The following is a 6,422-nucleotide window of genomic DNA, read 5'->3' as shown; positions in this document are numbered from 1 at the left end:
CCATAAATCCAATGGCAAGTGTTATAAGAAAAAAGGCAGACAGAAGAGGAGGAGGCATTTTGAACACAAAGGCACAGATTTGGGTGATGAAGCTACAGGTCAAGGAAAGCATGAAGCCACCCAGAACCCAGAAGAGGCAAGGAAAGAGTCTCCCCAAAAGCCTTCAAAGGGAGTGTGGCCCTGCCAACACTTTGATTTTGGTCTTCCAGCCTCCGGACCTGTGAAAGAACAAATTTCTGTTCTTTTATGCCACCAAATTTGTAATAATTTGTTGCAGTATTTCTCTTATAAATAAAAGAGTATTTCTCTTTGTATTTCTCTTATAATACAGGATATAAAGAAAAAGTTGGTCTTCTTGACCCATAGACACCCATTTTTCCTTCCCAGCAGCAACCACTGTTGCCGTTCCTTGTGTGTCCTTCTTCCAGAGATATTCTTACAGAGCCCCTCAATAATTGGCAGGAACATTCAAGATCATTTTACAAACGAAGAGTCTGAAGGTCAAAGAGGACGAATCTTGGCCAGGGACCCCCAAGCTAGTCAATGACAAAGGTGAACAGAACCCAAGATTCCCGTCTCTTGGTTTTGTTCTCCTTTGATGTAAAGAAGTGTCTAGGAGCTGGTTTTGACATTAGGGTAGGGAGACAGAAGAGGAGGGTACGAGGTGAATGAAAGAAGGGGAGTCCCATGGAGATAATAAAGGGGCATAAAAACTATTATGACTTCACCTCAGACGGGCCGCACGCAGCTCAGAGCAGCTCTACCATGTTATTGACAGACCATAGGAAGAAAGCCCATCCAACTAGCTTTTGTTGAGTCGCTATTATATTTCAGGTGACAAACTATAGTAAGAGCTGTCAACATGAAGCCCTAATAATATCTAGTAACAGAGTGAGGCTAGTAAGTAAAGCAGTATGATAAGTGATTAAAAAAACAAACAAACGAAAAACCCAGAGGTATGTGGGTTTTTTGTGTCCTAAGGAAGCATGGATTGAGCCATGGTCCTTTTTATTTAGGAAAACTGAGAAAAGTCTTGAATTTAATTCAGTAGGAGTTTACCGGGCACACAAGGAGGGGGAAACATCGTAGGCAGAAGGGTGAACCATTTATGGAACAATGGGAACCTACAAGATAAGCTGTATTGCAAAGCCACATGGAGACACTGTCAGTGCCTGGCCTGTATCCCTTGGCAGCTCCGTGTGCTCTCTGTACCCGGGGAACAGCCCTCAGACAGTGAGTGTCAGGAGATGGTGTGTAAATCCCCCAGCGCCTTCACCCCTCAGGTGGGATAATTCTGAGGTGTGTGTTTTCCAGTTTCTTTACAGGATTAAGCTCCTGTTGTCCACTGTGGTATTTGACTTAATAGCTCACCCTTCCCTCCCTGTATCACTTTCCACCTCTTCCTCACTGGTGTTTCCATCATCTCCCAAATAAACTACTTGCACTCAAATCCTTGTCTCAGGATCAGCCTCTGGGAGAATCCAAACTCAAATAAACCATGAGCAGCTCTACATGTGCAAGGAATGAGGTACAGTGACAGGAGATCCTGGAGCAGGGGCCTGTTATGGTGGGCTTTTAATGCCCTAAAAGGACTGTGTCACCTTTCCCACTAGGCAATGGAACATTCATTGAAAGTTTAGTATGGGCGTGCCATGACCAGATCTGCATTGTAAACAGCCCGCTGTGGTCACATAGTCAATCATTAAATGGTTTCCCCTACACTTAGAATGAAATCCTAGCTCCTAACTGTGGCCTAAAAGGTATTGCATTACCTGGCATATGCCGCCTCTTCATCCTCTGAAAACTGTCTGTTTGATTTGGCAATTGTTAGGTTATTGTTGACCCAAATGGCTCAGCAGGGTCAGAAGCCAGGTGAAGAGCTGTGGTAGCCTGGATTATTCTTCTCGCTTCTTCACTCCCTCTTGCCACATGACCTTGCAGTGCGTGAAAGTGGATGGAGTATGTTTCCCTGCTAGACTTCTTCTGGCCAATGGAAGGTGAGCAGAAGTGCAGTGCCTCAGAAGGCACCACACGTTTCCCCTCATTCTCTTGCACTCCTGCCATTCAGCACGAGAAGAACATACCCCAGGAGCTGCTGGGCCAGAGGACAGGAGCCACGTGGAGCAGATGAAAACCCAAATTGAAGCCTGGAACCAAACCCAGCCATCCTGCAGCCTGAAGCCTGAGTGAGAAAAGTAGATGCTTGTGTTTATAAACCCCTGGCCTGTGCATCAGTGTGACAAGAACTCATTACTGCAGCCGTGGAATGGAACAGAAGTAGGAAAGTGAACGAGGAGTATTTAAGAGCTTAGCTCCTGCTCCACGTTGTTTTTAGTTTTTGAGCTTCCTAGGATATGAGCCACTTTCCCGTGTGAGGACAACTGTCCACTCTGTGATACTTTGCGGGGAGCGGAGCCCACCTCCCAGGATTCGAGCTAAAAATGCGGGCTCCTCACTTCCCACTCTTCCTTGTGGACTAAATCATCTGCTAATAAATTCTGCCCCCGCTATACTTTGAATCAGGTGGAGCTTGTGATGCAAAGAGACAGAAAAGAATCCATGCTTTTGGTGGCAGTGCCATTGTGGCAGCAGCACCCAGTTGGGGGAACAGCCACAGCAGCAGCAGCACCCAGGGCTGTGCTAGAAGGGCTCTCAGTGTAGCTGTGGCACCAAATGCTCATCAGCGGCAGGAGCAGGGCCTTCACTGGTCCAGCTCTGTGGTGTGATGCTGGCTGCTGCCCTGTGAGCAAACCCTCTGAATATGCTGTGGTAGAGTGACTGCATTAATGGCATCAATTCACCTCTCCCTGCATCCGTGTTGTCTTGTCAGACCTTTCCATTCTGACTCTGGACTCCCCCTGTGACTTGCTTTGGTCAACGGATATTAGCAAACGTTTCATAAGCAGAGGCTTGAAAAGCACTTGTGTGATGGGCTCACTCTTTGTCTTAGCCCATTTGGGCCGCTCTAATAAAATACCACAGACTGGGTGGCTTATAAACAATAGGAATTCATTTCTCACGGTTCTAGAGGCTTGAAATCCAACCTCCAGACGCCAGCATGGTCAGGTTCTGGGAAAAGCTCTTCTGTGTTGCAGATTTCTCACTGTGTCCTCACATGGTGGAAGGAGGAAGGGATCTCTCTGGGACCTCTTTTGTAAGGGCACTCGTTTCATTCATTCCACCCTCATGACCGAGTCACTTCCCAAAGGCCCCACCTTCTAATATAACCTTGGGCATTAGGTTTCCAACATATGAATTTTGGGGAAACACAAATATTCAATCCATAGCACTCTTACTGTTGACCTCTGTCATTGCCATTAGAACATGCCTTGGCTGGCCCATTGGATGATGAGACATGTGGCACTAAGCTGAGTCTCCCCGTTACCCCAGCTGAGGCCGTCCTAGTCAGCCAACAGCCAGTTGAGCTTCAGACGTATGAATGAGCTCAGCCAAAACCAACAGAGCTCTCTAGCCAACCAACAGTTGACCCCAGATACTTAAGCAAGTCCGGCTGAGATCAGCCCCACCCCAGATAAGCTGAACCCCACAGACTTGTGAACTAAATACTGTTTATGTTATACACCACTGCAGATTTGTAATTCTTTATATGGCATTATTATGGCAGTAGATAGCTGATGGTTCTCTAGCCCTTTCCACAAACCGATGAGCTGCCTTTTCTGCTAAATCAGCCAAAAATTGATATCTGTTGCTGCTCTGACTAACAGAGAAAGAGTGAATGTAAATTAGAGAGAAACACGGGGTCAAGGGAGAGGTTGTTTGAGGTTGGAGAGACAACATGCGTATAGGCGGCGTATTGGAGGAAGTTGTATTTATTAATACTAGGACATAAGTGTGGCTGCAAAATCACAGTGCTTTAAACATGATAGAAGTGTAGTTTTTCTCATGTAAAAGTCTAAGCTAGTGTGGCCACTCTGCTGTGTGAACTTTTCAGGGGCCTCGGCTCCTTGTCTCTAAGCTCTGTCGTATCCTCGCCTAGTTGGTCCAGTATGGCTCCCACCACGTCCACATCTCAGCCACTGGGATGAGGGAGAGGGAAGATAGGACTTGCTCCTTAACGTTTGGTCTTTGTATTTATTTCTTCCCTTTTCAACCCATTCTTAGAAATTGGCCACATGGCCACACTCAGCTGCAAGAGAGGCTGGGAAAGGCAAACGTTCTGGCCAACCATGTGTATACCTAAAAATTCTGCTTCTATGGAAGAAAGGGCAAAGAGATAGTAGTGGTTCCTACCACATGAATGGAGAGTAAAGGATAGTTAATGGAACAAGATCTCTATGGTAGACTTGAGTAGCCATTTCCTTCCTTCTTCCTTGTTAAGAGAACTCATCTTTTTAGAGAGGTGAGGCAACTGTTCCCAGTCTGGGCATAAATCATGGTTTATCTAAATCAGTTTGGCAATCCTACTCAGCTTTGGCAGGAACTTTGCTTCCCCAGCCTCCCCTGAAGCTCTGAGTAGCCATGTGACCCAGTTCTGACCAATAAGCCATGAGGGGCAGGCTGCTGGGGGCTTCTGGGAAGTGGCTTCCTTCCTATGAGGGAGACAAACACAGAGGAGAACTTACTGGCATACTCCTCTTTGGAATACTGGTGTGAGGTACTATAGCTGTCAGCCTACGACCACAAGAGAAAGGGAATTACAGGTGTCAACGTTGAGTCCTGACGCCTTTTTGAGGATTCAAATGACCATAAGAGATGAGTGGGTGTCAGCTAGTGGAGAAGGGGAGAAAAAGTGTTTGAGCAAGTGAGAACATTGTATACAGGAGAAGGAATGCTCAGAGACACCCCTGGAAATTTGGATTGGAGTCAGATCATGAGGCCTTTGTATGCAGCGGTGTGATTTACTGTCAGAATTACCTCATTCAGAGTTGTGGCTGGTTCCCCTGCTTGTTGGCTGATTCACCACCAAAGCATGACATGCATTTTCTCTTTGTATGTTTAAAAGGAATGCCCTTGTCTCCCCCATTAGGTAGTTACAAGACTTTTGTTTTGGACTATGTAGGCTCTTAAAAGCAGGGATCTAGATTCTGTGGGTGTGTGGGGGACGTTCACTTGGAAAGTTGAGGGAGAAGCGAATGGATCCCAACACCTACAGCAAGTGGGATTTCCTTATTTTGAGGGAATAGAGAGGTGTCTGGTTCTGCCCACCTTGGAGCCCTAGTTTGACTTCCTTCCAGACCCTGGAGAGACAGGATGTCTAATGGGTGAGCTGCATGGACACAGTAACTGAGCTCTAAGCCACAGCCTTTGGGGTGATGAGCAGTGTGACAACCGCAGCTCGGACACACACCAGCCTGAAGCCCAGAGCCCTTCCCTGAGATTCCAAGATTGGGTGAACTTGGGAATTCTATTTGATTGAGGTAGAATTTCTCCTTAAATACTTGAGAAAGAATGCTGAGTCAGATTTTATATTATTTTAAAAATAAAATAATAAAGCCTCTTCTTGCATTAGCGTGTTCAATTATGGTATGTATTCTAACTGTGTTATACAAAGCCAAGGAAAAGGATGTGAGAAGAGGTCATAAATTATCTCAGTAGCTTTCTTTTAAGCTGATCGACGTGTTAACATGAAAATGTAGAAGATATGTCTCTAAGAACTCATATATATATATTCTCTCTCTCTCTCTCTCTCTCTCTCTCTCTATATATATATATATATATATATATACACACACACACACACACACACACACACACACACACAAAGTATCCATTTTAAATTTTTAAAAAACTAATTAAATTGGCCTGATACTGCTACCGTATTTCCCTGGAAATATGACCTAACTGGAAAATAAGCCATAGTATGATTTTTCAGGATGCTCGTAATATAAGTCCTACCCCAAAAATAAGCCCCAGTTAAGATCGTCAGTCAGACGCAATTACCTCTTCCATTGCAACACATGACAGCCATATTGAATTATAATAATGTTAATATATAATTAAATATAAATAAATAATATTATTGACATTAATACTTAAAATAAATGACAATATAAATTATAATTAAGTATTTGTAAATACTAAAGCAGGCACCTTTGGACGAGAGGTAAATAAATGCCTATGTAAACAGATGAACTCGAGACATATTGCCAAATGACCAATCGGAGTACAGACTCAACGCAGGAATAACTTGCTCACTTGATAACAAATGTCTGTGGTTGTGTCTTATATGAATCTTCATAATTCAATACATTGTATGTTGAAACAGACATACTTAATGCACTTATGTGAAATAAAGAAATGTTTTGTGAATTTTGGTGCCTGCAATTTTTCGTAGTTTTTGTGTGGACCATCATTCTTAACTGTCATCATTTTTGTTGTCTCTCCTGTCTTGTAAGTCTTCAATGAACATCTGATTTAATGGTACATTTAAAGGGAATAGTATTTTTTTTAAGAGTGCAAAA

The sequence above is a fragment of the Rhinolophus sinicus genome, linkage group LG05 (assembly GCF_036562045.2).
Source record: "Rhinolophus sinicus isolate RSC01 linkage group LG05, ASM3656204v1, whole genome shotgun sequence".
Classification (NCBI taxonomy): Eukaryota; Metazoa; Chordata; class Mammalia; order Chiroptera; family Rhinolophidae; genus Rhinolophus; species Rhinolophus sinicus.
The sequence above is the reverse complement of the archived record's forward strand: the minus strand, read 5'-3'. Positions refer to the sequence as shown.